At 36.0% G+C, this 14067-nt stretch overlaps 1 pseudogene; it reads left to right on the top strand.

The window, feature by feature from the left end:
• The first annotated feature begins 513 nt into the window (after positions 1-513).
• On the top strand, positions 514-2506 carry LOC101007013 (annotated as a pseudogene).
• The last annotated feature ends 11561 nt before the right edge of the window (positions 2507-14067 follow it).

Raw genomic sequence — 14067 nt, 5'->3', positions numbered from 1 at the left:
GGGTGAAATCAGTAGTACACAGAGAAGACAGATATATGTTAAGACAAAGCATAGATGGTGGTTATGGCAAATTTTGGAAACCACTGATTTCTTTTATGTATTACTTAATTCTTCCACTTGGCCCTAGATGCTGTTTGGTGTTAGCCAATGTCGAACAGCTAATGTACCTGAGGAGAAAATGTGATCCTGGACCACCCAGAAAGAAATATTTGGTGATGCTAACACAAATTTTTAAAAAATGGGTTCAACTCTTCTTAGGTTTAGGTTCCTGTAAATAATTGTGACTCAGCTAAGCATTTCTCAAAGGTCTTGTCCAATCAACCTAAGGTTTAGACTGCATGTGTAGAAAATACTATACTGTTTGTGTAACTATGATTAATACAAAGTGTTATGTGTTTTTTTAAAAAAAGATTTCAACAGCAACTTAGGGATTTAGTTCCGTGAGTCTATTGTTAGAGAAAAATATTAAGTAAACAGAGAGAATTTAACTAAAAGGGAGTTTTAAATTGTTATTCTAGCACCTTGCTTTTCTTTAGCATGAACAACCATAACTTCAAATTCATAGACAGAAGTGTTAAGTTCTGGTTTGTTCATAGAAAGATATACTGTCACTAAAACTTGCATAATAGCTAACATTGATTTTCAAAGTTAAGTGAAAGGTACTGGAATGTTTCTGATTCAAGCAAGAGGTTCTTTGTACATTGCATCAAATCTTAGAATATAGAGGATACACTTAGAGACAATATTAAATTCAAGTGATTAGAAAACATTTACCCTTAAAATTCAGAGGAACCTTTCAGGCAACATGGCAGGCATGGAGGAGGCAGCAATCTTCGGGAGCCACCTGCCTCCTCTGGGAGTCACCTGAATGGCAACCTGGATCCAGACGACAGGGAGGAGGAAGCTGTCTCTACAGCTGAGGAAGCAGCCAAGAAAAACAGATGGAAGAAAAGGAAGAGTAAAGGGGTTGCGGCAGGGCAGCAGGAAACGGATAAAGTATTAAGAGCCTCAGTGGATGAAGGAACAAGACAATTGCAAAGACAAGCGTTTGGAAGAGAAAGAAAGAGATGATGATGATGAAGATAGAGATGGTAATGGAGATGGAGCAACTAGAAAGAAAGAAAGAAACAAAGAAAGAAAGAAGAAGAAGAAGAAGAAGAAGAAGAAGAAGAAGAAGAAGAAGAAGAAGAAGAAGAAGAAGAAGAAGAAGAAGAAGAAAACAAGAGAGAACCAAAATTCAAACAGACCCTCCCTCAGTTCCAATAAGTGACTGTATCCTAATAGTGTATTTCCTAAAGGACAAGAATGTGAATACCCACCCACACAAGATGGATGGAGAATTATGAGTGAAGAAAAGAAAGTGTTATATTAGGCTAGTGAAGATATTTGGAATGACTTTTGAGAAGCTGCAGAAGCACATCAACAAGTTAGAAAATATGTAATGAGCTGGATCAAGCCTGGGATGATAGAAATCTGTGAAAAGTTGGAAAACTGTTCACACAATCTAATAAAGAGAATGGATTACATGCAGGCCTGGCATTTCCTGCTGGATGTTCTCTCAATAATTGTGCTGCCCATTATACTCCCATTGCTGGTGACCCAACACTAATACAGTAGGATGACATCTCTAAAATAGATTTTGGAATCGGTATAAGTGGTAGGAATATTGACTATTGACTGTGGTCTTAATGTCACTTTTAATCCCAATTATGATACATTATTAAAATCTGTAAAAGATGCTACTAGTACTGGAATGAAGTATGCTGGAATAGATGTTCATCTGTGTGATGTTGGTGAGGGCATCCAAAAAGTTATGGAGTCCTATGAAGTCGAAATAGATGGGAAGACATAACAAGTGAAACCAATCCATAATCTAAATGGACACTCAATTGGGAAATACAGAATACATTCCAGGAAAACAGCGTCCATTGCGAAAGGAGGAGAGGCAACAAGAATGGAGGAAAGGAAGTGTATGCAATGGAAACCTTTGATAGTACAGGAAAAGATTTCACGATGATATGGGATGTTCACATTACATGAAAAATTTTGATGTTGGACATGTACCAATAAGGTTTCCAAGAACAAAACAATTGTCAAATGTCATCAGTGAAAATTTTGGCACCCTCACCCTCTGCCACAGATGGCTGGATTGCTTGGGAGAAAGGAAATTCTTGAGGGCTCCGAAGAATCTGTGACTTGGAAATTGTATCCACCATTGTGTGACACTAAAGGATCATACACAGTGCAATTTGAACATACCATACTGTTGCATCCAACATATAAAGAAGCTGTCAGCAGAGGAGATGACTATTAAACATATTCCAAAGCAACTTTAACACCTTTATTTTCTAAGCTTTTTTGGAATACGTACCAGAATTAATTTGCAACATGTTGTCTATTTTAACAGTGGACTTGTATAATATTTTTATCTGTGTTTTAAAAAGAAGAAATTAGGCCATGCAAGGTGGCTCACACCTGTAATCCTAGCACTTTGGGAGGCCGAGTCAGGTGGATCACCTGAGGTCAGGAGTTTGAGACCAGCCTGGTAAGCATGGCGAAACCGCATCTCCACTAAAAATACAAAAATTAGCAGGGCGTCGTGGCACACGCCTGTAGTCCCAGCTACTCGGGAGACTGAGGCACGAATATCTCTTGAACCCAGGAGGCAGAGGTTGCAGAAAGCCAAGATTGCACCACTGAACTACAGTCTGGCTGACAGAGCAAGACTCCGTTTCAAAAAAAAATAAAAATAAAATAGTAAAAAAGAAGGAATTTGATCAAAGGTAAACAGTCTAATGTAATGAACCAAATAAAAAACTTTCAGGACTTTCAAATGTTAACTGCTTTTCCCCTTTATATCTGGAAAAATGCTATAAAGCTCAAATTAGTTAGGAATGACTTACACCTTTTGTTTTGAAAACTAAGAGACGGTTTCCAGATATTTATACTCCCATATTTCTCGAATGCTTTGAATGACTACAATTCTGCATTGATACCCTTTATTGTTACTTTTTAACCTGCCTGGAATCTATTTTTTAAAAAAATAAAGATATTTTCAGATCTGAAAAAAAATCAGAAACCATAAACGTCATCAAGTCTAATCATATCCAAATGTGGTCCATCAATCAACCTCGGCAGAAATAATTGGAGAAGATTTAAAAATTCAGAGAATGTTGACCTCCTCTCTAAGATAGGATTCATAAATATTTTATCATTGTCTGGAAAGTAACAGTCTACAGTTTAACCAATATTCTAATTTTGATTCATGATTTTAAATAATTAAACTTTAATAATTGATATGGTTTAGGTATTTGTCCCCTCCAAATCTCATGTTGAAATGTGATTGTCAATGTTGGAGGTGGGGCCTGGTGGGACGTGTTTGGTCATGATGGTGGATCCCTCATGAATAATTTGCTGCTGTCCTCATGGTAATGAGTGTGTTCTCACTCTGAGTTCACATGAATCTGGTTATTTATAAGAGCCTGGAACTTCCTCTTCTCTCCCTTGCTCCTACTCTTACCATGTGACATAACTGTACCCCCTTCACCTTCTGCCATAATTAGAAGCTTCCTGAGGCCCTCACCAGATGCAGATGCTGGTCCTATGCTTCCTGTATAGCCAGCAGGACTGTGAGCCAAATAAACCTCTTTTCTTTATAAATTACCCAGTCTCAGTTATTTCTTTACAGCAATACAATAATTGACTAATAAGATAATATAAATTACTTGTATTTTAGTAGAAATATGTGGTTATAATTTTAGAAAAAAAAAAACTTTATTTTTGTCTTCCGACTACAGAATTCACTGGGAAGAGAAGTGGGCTTCTGTTCTGCTGCTAATTTGCAAGATTACACTCTAGTGGCAAATTCTTCCTATTGCAAGCATGTAGTCCCTAGAGCCCAACGATTTCTAAAGGTACATGGTCAGTTAAACCCATGTCAGATGCAAGACATAGCAGTGTCATTTTTGCACAAGTGGAAATACTTCTCCTAGATTTCCAAGTCATGAATGAATAACTAGAAAACAAATAGAGGACACAGGCTATATGATGATTAAATCAAGTAGTTTAATGACAAAAAACTGAACAGATTGTGCATGTTATTTTATCCCATTTACATTGACAAAGTGTCACACTTCTGCTTTATGAAGAGAAACTTCATGCAATAGTCATAAGGAAGAAAGAATTAATGCTAGGAATAAGTGTAAAAGCTCTGTATAGCTTTTCATTTAAAAGATTTTACAAATCCTGCTGACCTGTTGCTAAACTAAGCAAAGCGAGTCCCCCTGGAACACACTCTATACTCATTCTTCCTCTTCATTTACATTCCTTTAAACTATTTTAGCATATTCCTAAATAGCAGAAACTTTTCCTATGGAAATAATGTCAGCCTTTCCATCCCTGCAATGCAAGCTGCTTGCATCAGTTAAATTCTGAGTTGCTTCTTTTGGAGTTAGGGCCAGCTGGTTTATAGCTGGAGTCAGCCGTCACCTGCAGAATAGAGTCTGGAGAAAGTAAGGTTGTTACTCCCTGGCCAAAATTAACACTCCCATTACGATTCAATTGTGCCTGAAATTCCACTGTTAGCGATTGACTCTCACCAATCAATGTCTTGTGCTTTCTAGGACTTACTTATTTCTGACTTCACTGAATCTAAGAGATGTCATCAACTATAAAACCTGTCACTATTATATGTACAGTTAAAGAAAAAATATATTGCCAATTTAACTGTGGCATTTCATCAACTCTAAGATTTATCTCAATTTCAAAGATATATTTTTAAAAATATTTTTCAATTCTTAAAATAAAGTAAGTGAAAATGCTAGTAATGAGAGAGAGAGAGAGAGAGAGTGGGAAATGAAGACTATGAAGACCCGTATTAACTCAACTTTTAAGCATTGATGTCAACCAGCTAAAGCCAAGCCCTAGGACAATGAAATATAGGATAGTCATATTCTTATAGAAGAGAAGGAAGAGAAAGATAAACTGCAACTGCTTCACAAGGTTGACTAAGCCCAGCTTAACAACTCCTTTTAGCAATGTTTATTTAAAGAGGTCACTATTTGAAGTTAGCATAGGGAATTCCATAGCTGTTGACCCTTTGGAAAAATAATTGACTCTGAGAAAGGTTAGGAAAGGTGGGAAAAGTCTGTGAATAAAACCTTTTCAAGCTAGAAATAGGTCAGAGTACAGCCTGATCAAAGACACCGATGAAATGCAGAAGAATGTAGATAAAGGTAAAATAATGAGCAAGTGATAAACCAATAAAAAGAGAAGTGGTGCTTGTTTAAGTGGCTAGGTATGGCAGGAAAGAACTTTCAGATGCAGTGTGGGAAGAGCTTTACTCTGCCTGTATACAGCAGCAGCAAAGAAAACAAATAGAAAAGAAAAAAAGCAAAAAAAAAAAAAAACATGGTGAATTTCAATGCTAAAAAAAGGCAGACTTACACTGATTGTAAGAGCTCAGAGTAGAGTTATGGGAACAGACACCTTTTTCTTCTTGAGCTGCATGTCAGATTTTTACAGTAACACAACTACTTTTCCAGTTCAGAGAATAAAACAAAAGAAACCTAGACATTTTTTCTCCCCTCCCCTCCAAAAAATCTATAGACTGAATTGATACTAGGGGCAAGACAGGATGCTAGTACAGCTATATTTAAAGGGGACAACTATGTCAAAACTAGGATAATTACATAGTATCTACATGGCATCATTTGAAAGATTAAAAAAAGATTTTCTGCCCTTGTTTGTTTTTGTTGTTTTTTTTGGGGGGAAAGGGGGTCTTGAGCTTATTACCAAAGACAAATTTCTTTAAGTTTTCGTGTGTGTGTGTGTGTGTGTGTGTGTGTGTGTGTGTAGGAGGAGGAAGGTGATTTCAAAACTCCAACAAAATGTAAATGTCCTGGACATAGAGTATTACAAATTCTGCAATATTCTTTAGTAGATTTTTTTGATAAATTTTTGAGGAAACCTGAAAATTATGTAGCATAACCACACCCTACATGATTGACTGACCATAGGAAGCAAAGCTTAAAAGGAGAGACAGAGGAGAACCTTGATGAATTGGAAATTAAGAACTTAAAATATGCTAGATGCCCTGCTAAGTACTTTACATACATAATCCCTTAATCCTCATAAGAGCACTGTTAGGTACGTATTATTATCATCCTCATTTTAGGTAAGGAGGATGAGGAGAAATTGAATCTCAAAGATATTAAATAGCTCGCTTAAGGCTACACAGCTAGTCAGTGGAAAATATGAGCCAATTTAAGTCAGCTCACCTCAAATTTCTATGAAACCAGGTTGAGAAATATGCAGGAAAAAACAAACACTGAACCAATGGTGAGAAAGGCACAAAGTCAATTTTATACACGTCAGGTATTTTTTCCTGGGAGAGTGGTAGCCCATAAAGTTATAACATTTGTTGTTTTTTTAATAAACTTAGCTCAGAGTTTCCAGATGAAGAAGCTTACATTTACTGAATATCTATTGTACAATAGGTTAAATTATATTAATCTCATTTAATGCTCAAAATAACCCTGTAAGATGGATATTTTCAGAATCTCCACCTCAGGTTTGTATAGCTGGTATATGATACAGCTAGTGCTCTAACCCTACTTCTGATTTTACATTCTGAACTCCTCTGAATAAACCATAACACTTCAGGTGCATGTTTCAACTAGGAATTTTTAAAGACCTCACGAGCTCTTTCAAAATATTTTTTCAATAATGAATACAGCAAGAACATATCCCATACCTTCTATCCTCACTGTTGTACAGTGTTACACACAGCACATTTTCTCATCAAATGTGTTCATGAGTATAATTTTTAAAACCCAAATTCCTGTGGAGTAAAGTTATCTTTATGAACTAAACTCAATCCAAAGCTGATAGCCGACAATCACTGCATCACCATAAATATTATTCTCATTAGCAAGATGAAATTTTCTTTTTTCGATTAAGGTGTCTCAGAGAGTTGCTATAGAGAACATTGACATCTTTAAGAGACATGAGATGAGTGTATAGGTCAAAATATGTCAGTCAGCAAGTCTTCCTGCATTCACAAATATTTATTGAACACCCTATATGCTCTCCGTACATTGTTCTAGGTGCTGGGAGTACCACAATAAACAATGTTGAAAACTCCTGTACTGGAGGAGTTTACATTCAAGTAAAAAGAGACACAATAATGAAATAAACAAATAAAATGCATCGTATGCTACATAGCGATAAAAAATGCAGACGTTGGCAAAATTTTCAATAGCAATAGCTAGTAAATATTTTAGGCTTTGGGGGCTACACGGTCCATGTCACAACTACTCACCTCTGTCTTTGTAGCACAGAAGCAAGCATAGACTAAATGTAAATAAATGAGAGTGGCTGTGTTCCAACAAAACTTTATTTATAAAAATAGGCAGCAGTAAAGATTTGGCCTGCTAGTCAAAGTTCACCAACTCCTGAAATAAATCAAGGAAAGAAGATAGAAAGAGTCAGGGATGAGGGTAAAGAAGGACTCGTTGAAATGGCAACATTTACCTAACGCAACAGAGAAAATAACAGAGCCAGTCATATGGGTCCCAGAGGAAGTGCTTTCCAGACAAGGGAAGCAGAAAGTACAAAGGCCCTGAGGCAGGAGCTTGTCTGGTGTTATCAAAGACCAAGCAATAGGCCAGAGTGTTGGTAGAGTGGACTGAGCAGAAGTGAGCAGGCATCTGCGATGTGGAGACTCGAGAACAGAGGAAGGATATGAGAGTTTTTCCTGTGTGATACAGAAAGCAAGGGAAGATGTTGAAAAGAGGAGTGCATGGTGTGTCAGGTTTCAAAACAATCTTTCTGGCTGCTGTATGAATAGATTGAAGGGGACAAGGAGCAACAAGAACGATTTAGGCAGTGATTGTAGTCATTTGAGTGAGAGAAGATGGTGTGTTAGTTCTCAGGCTGTGGTCTAGTTGATGAAAGTAGCTGGGTTTTGCATGGGTTTCAAAGGTACTGTTAACAGTATTTCTTGATGGATTGGATACATAGTGTAAAAGAGAAGGAAGAGCCAAGCGTAAGAGTTTCTGTGTAGCAACTGGAATGGGAAAGGCAATGAGAAGTAAAGGATTTTTTTTTTTTTTTTTTGAAACCACACACATATCAATAGCTTAGTGTTTAATCCATAAAATGTTGGAAATGTTGTTTTTGAGATATCTACTAAGAAATAAGAAATACATCAATTGATGCCTGGTTTCTCCTGAGTAACTAACAGATATCAAGAGGCAGGTATGGCAATGGTGAGAGTAGAGCCCAGAACTTCCTTTTACTTAGGAAAATTTGTATGGAGTCATGACTATACACGAGTTTGGACTATTGAAATAAGACATAGAAACATGAGATGTAGTCTTGGCTTTGTAATTTAATGGAAACACAGGTAATTATTGTAATTTAATTTCTCTATATCTTAATAATAGGCATCTACATTAAGCATGATGTAGAAATAATATTGTCAATCATGACAGTTGCAAGGCATCAATGAGACAATTTTAAAAAAGCATTTAGCACAATGCTTGGCAAATAGTATACGCTCAATAAATATTTGATATTCTTCTTACTATACATTTTGTGGAAAATAAGTACACATCAAACCTTTTGCCTTTAATTTACGAAAAAGGAACACTTATTTTTAAAGGTATCTAGGAATATGCTGAGTCTTCAATATATTAACCAAGACTTTTGACTCTACAAAATTATGATCTAAGATTTTATTCAGACTCTAAGAAGAAAAGGACTCTTGGATCTTTAAAAAAAAATTGCTTGTATTTTTACTCATTAAAAATATAAGCCTTTCAAAGAGTCTTGGCACCACCCTTTCTTGTTTGTTTGTTTTTCTAACAATAGAGGTAGTTAGATTAAATCCTAACTGCTAGCACAAGGAAGAAAGGGAGGAAGGGAGAAAGAAAGGAAGGGAGGAGGGAAGGGAGGGAGGGAGGATGGAATGATGAAAGGAAGGAAGGCAGGAAAGCAGGAAGGAAGGGGATGGAGGGAGGCAGAAAGGAAGGAGGGGGGAAGGAAGAAAGAAGGAAAGAGAGGGAGAAAGGAAGGAAGGAAGGAAGGGATGAAAGAAGAAAGGGAAGGAGGGGATGGAGGAAGGAAGGAAGGAATGAAGAATGGAAGGGAGGGAAGGAGAAAGGAAGGAAGGAAGATAGGAGGGAGGGAGAGAGTGGAGGGAGGTAGGAAAGAAGGAAGGAAGGAAGAAAAGAAGGAAGGAAGGAAGGAAAGAAGGAAAGGAGGAAAAAAGGAAGGGAAGAAAGAAGGAAGAAAGGGAGGAAGAAAGGGGGGAAAGAAGGAAGGAAGGGAGGGAAAGAAGGAGGGAAGGGAGGGAAGAAAGAAGGAAAGAAGGAAGGAAGGAAGGAAGGGAGGGAGGTAAGAAGGAAAAAAGAAAGGAAGTAAAGGAAGGGATGAGGGAGGAAGGGAGGGAGAGAGAGGGAGGTAGGAAGGGATGGAGGAAAGGAAACGAGGGAGAGGAAGAAGGAAGGAAAAGCAAGAAGGTAACAGTGAATAGGAAATAGGTTTTTGAGTATCAGTATTCCCAAATCTAAAAAATAACTTATGGATATGTTTATTTTTATAGAACTTTCTTTATCTCCTCATAAATTTACCATGTATAGCTTGTAATTGACATCCTGGATGACCATGACAAATTGACTTATTTCTCAATGCATGCAAAATCTCTTGAGTGCTTTACTTACTTGATAAAACAGTAAAATACTAAAGATTCTTCTCATAATGTCGAAACATTTGTGTCACCGTATATTAGAAGACAATAGTGATGCCATTTTCTTTTATAAAAGCCCACTTTGGTAATAAAATATGATTTAGACTAGCAATTCACATTTTTTTTTTGTTGAGTTTCATTCATGCAAATGATTTTTAAGGATGAAAATATTCAAATCTGGAAACAAATTACATAGGCAATAGCTAAAATGTTCACTCTTGTTTCTCAACTTCATCTGGTATAGGTTTCCTCTGAAAGATACAGTGCCTTTGAAAAAAAGATTACTAGGGATATGTTAGAATGTCAACTTGCACACTTGGTCTTGGCTTAGTTCTATTAAGATACTAGCTTATCTTAAATATTTTTTAAAAAACTAAAACAAAAAATATACTTAGCAGACAGTGCAGAGGCAGTATATAAGACTAAATTTAAAATGTTAGAATTCTGATTTATATGGATTTCAAATCCAGCTTCATATCTCACTATGTGATATTTAAAATTTATGTAATCTTCCTTCACCTTAGTTTTTATATTTGTCAAATAATTATGACATTTTAAAATTGGATGAAATGGCTAAATCAAAGGAGAAAGTGAAACCCTTTGTACAAAACATTATTCTGTTGTTTTAAATGGTGAACTACCATTCATCTTATTTAAGAAAATAACTGCCATGATTTTATCTAAGGAATATTGTAAACCATAGATGGAAAACAAAATCTAACAATTAAAACCCTTTCCCCATTTGCACCAAGAATACTCGCCACTCACTGGCAGTGCTTGTGGCTGCAGCATTTACCCTCAGATAAATTTGCCATGAAATATGTCACTTTTATTATTATTTTTGCATCGCTCTAGCATATCGACTTTGGAAACAAAATACATCATTCTATTTATAGTATTCTGTTTTTAGTGGTAGTATTTCCATTTACAAAATATACTAATTCTTAATCATTGAAAATGTCAAAGCCTAGAAACTTTGACATTCCTATGCATGATGTTAACATCATTCTCGAACAGTTGTTAGGCAAGGATTTATTTGACAAATCCGAATTTTGCGAAATAGAGAATTGTGATGATTCATATAATTCTGATGTTCTGTTTAGAAACAACTCCAAAACAGTTTTTATATTTTATTTTCACATTGAAAATCAGTCAGATTTACTTCAGCCTCAAAGAATGTGTTTATGTAAAATTAAATAATCACTGGCAGCGAGCTGCACTTTTATTTTTCTAAACGAGAAAAGGGTTATTAAACTCATAACCAAAAAATAATGTACTTATTACAGCATTTTAAATGGTCAGGGTTTTATTTCCATATTGAGAAAATATTTCAATATTGTTGTTTTTCAAATTAAACATTTGTCTGTTGTCCCCATCCCCAAATAAAACTACACAATTATCATTAACTTATGCAGAGCAAAATTCTAATACAATATTTATGATGTCATATGCATAGAAATTAGTTTCTATGAATATAGAGGGCATCTGTAAATAACACTCAGGATAGCATGTGGACTAGAGCAGAGAGTCAGAATCGTGATCGGAGAAAACTATGCATATCATCCTTAGAGATTTTTGAAAAAAATGTCTTTCATACCAAACTGGAAATCAACTAAAAACTCAGTGGCAATTTACCTGCTCCCAAATGCTGTGGAGCTTGGGAGGGAGGGGCATGGATACTGTGCTACTTGTAAAAATACTAGCACTGAAGTAAAAATGGGACAATAAAATCACAAAATTTATCATGAGCCACGATTTGCACAAATTCTACTACACTCACTTCCACGTATTTTTATGCTGGCCCATTAGTTACCTGGATAGTTTATTAACTGGGGTCTCACTTTATTTTTTCCTTTCAAGTAGAAAAGAAAATGCTAGTGGAAATTTCATTTGTAACCTAACTTAATTCTGAATTTTACTTTTGATTATAGCCATGATTTACTTTAATGCTTTCAAAATGAATTTCAAAGACTATTTATTCAGTTAATTTTGAAAGTAGAAACATACTGAAACTTTTATCCCACTTGGTAAGCAGCCATCCCTTAGTTTTATCCAAGTTTTCCCATGAAAATGCCAATCGGGAATAAAACTGACAAATATATTCAATCAAAGATGGAATTTTTTTTTTGCTCTTAAGTTGCAAATGGCCTCATTAAAATAAAAGCACTACCTTAGGGATTCCATAAAGCAGAGTATTGGTACCTAAATGGTATTTATGACCAGGCTAAATGTAAAGTGAATTAAAATTTAAAGGATTATAGTCAGGTAGGCCACAGACATCTGTGGAGAAATGTCCATTAAGAAGATGAAAGAACCAGCAGTCCCTGGTGACAGGCACATGTCAGGTTAGCGGTCAGCCATACCTATACACTTAGTGTCACAGCAAATGAGAAACACATTGCCTAAGGAGGAAAGTACTTAAGATATATTTATTTTAGGCTAAGAAAAAAAATTAGGAAACTAACACTTTGGAATTCATATCCATCATTGTCATCAAGCTAAAGTCTAAAGAAAGGGGAAAATAAGATGTGGATTGATAATAAAGATGATCACATATGTGTTTATAAAAGCTACATATACTCCAACCCATGGCTGTATTTATAGAACTGATTGAAAGTAGAATTCTGTAAGCATGCCATTAAGTCCATGGTGCTGTAACCACAAAGAGGTGCTGCTGCCCAGCTACAAATAAAGGTCTTGTTTCATAACAATAAGAAAAAGTGAAATGGCCTCTAGGGTGCTAATACACCAAGGGTTTTATTCCTTTTATAATGTGAATGAGTCACAACACCAGCCACCATTTTTGTCATTTTCATGACATCATGCTGTCTTGTGCATGCCACATATCCCTGTTGCATCTGTCTCATCACAATTGAGTACTCTTTTAAATGGTCATCGTATGCTCTTAAGTGGTGACACATGGACACAGAAAATCTGATCTCTTAATTAAAAGGTATTAACTGCCTCTATTTTATTTCCTCTTTTCTCCTTATTTTGCTCTTTCTCTTTCTCTTTCTCTTCCTCCTTCTTCTTTTTCTTTCTCTCTCTCTCTTTCTCCTTCTCTTCCTCCTCCTTCTTCTTTTTCTTTCTCTCTCTCCCTTTCTCTGTCTCTCTCTCTCTCTCTCTCTCTCTCATACTGGGTCAGGAACCCACACCACTAGTGTTCAGATAGAATTCATTTAGCATACTGTCTTGGGACATTAACTTTGGCATTTGATATAGCAAAATATGGTTGAGGGTGTTTGTGGTAGGATTTCTCTCTGACATTTATTCATAATCCAGGCATTACAGTCTTCCACTGTATGGTTTTAAACATAGCTCAGAGAGAACATCTTTTCTACTAAGTTTGCACCTCATATTCCCTAGGATTCACGGCTTCTGACCCTACTTTTAAACTAACTGGTCCTTAATCACTGATGAACCCAGATGAAACTGTTCCCAAGATGAAGTCACTCTCAAATCTGGACTTGAGCTTCCACAAATATTGAAAAAAAAAATTAAAAGAGATGCTTTATAATCATATTTTGCCTGGAAACAGAAAGTCTTTCATCACAAATGCTGTATCAGTACTTCACTGGACACCATAGACATTATTTTGGTGAGCTTCCTTGTCTTTACAATTAAATTGTTTCAAAGGTACTAGCTTTCTAGTTGTATCTCTGCTCTCATTCCACAGTTCTTTACATTAATATACTTATTTGGTAGACAAAATCTGTGAAAGTAGAAATAAATGTGGGGGGATGTCTCTAAAATCACCATTTTCCAGCTCCCAAATCTTCTAGCTTGTCCTACAATTGCACAACCTTCTCAGCCTTATCTATTAATTTTTTTAAAAATGTCACCCAACCACCTCCTACACTGTGAATCTCAGAGGCAACCCGTGGAACAGGAGAACATCACTGAAATACGTATGGTAAATATCATCTTTACCATAGGATTTAGGACAGAAATATGGTGGACTCATTGAGTGGAAGTGTGATAGGTAAACAGATTGTTCCTGCATCTGTAGTCTCAGCATGCAATTGGGGGTTTAATGAGAAACAAAATAGGGGTAATTGGGACAGGTGATAATCACAGAAACAAAGTGAGAATAACTAGATCCTAGCCAAAAAAAAAAAAAAAAAAAAAAAAAAAAAATTGGTCTAAGTTTCATATCTAACGTGTAAATTTTTAAAATATGGTATTTTATGGTTCTAGAAAAAGTTGTTCTGCCTATTGCTTTCATTTACATTTCAATACCTTTCTTCTGGGTATGATGACTGCTGTGTTTTCTGACAGAAGCACATGCCGTGAAACTTCCTTACCCTTCCACCAAC

This window comes from Papio anubis, chromosome 10 (genome assembly GCF_008728515.1).
Source record: "Papio anubis isolate 15944 chromosome 10, Panubis1.0, whole genome shotgun sequence".
Taxonomy (NCBI): Eukaryota; Metazoa; Chordata; class Mammalia; order Primates; family Cercopithecidae; genus Papio; species Papio anubis.
Note: the sequence above shows the minus strand (reverse complement) of the source record. Positions and strands in the feature narration are given on the sequence as shown.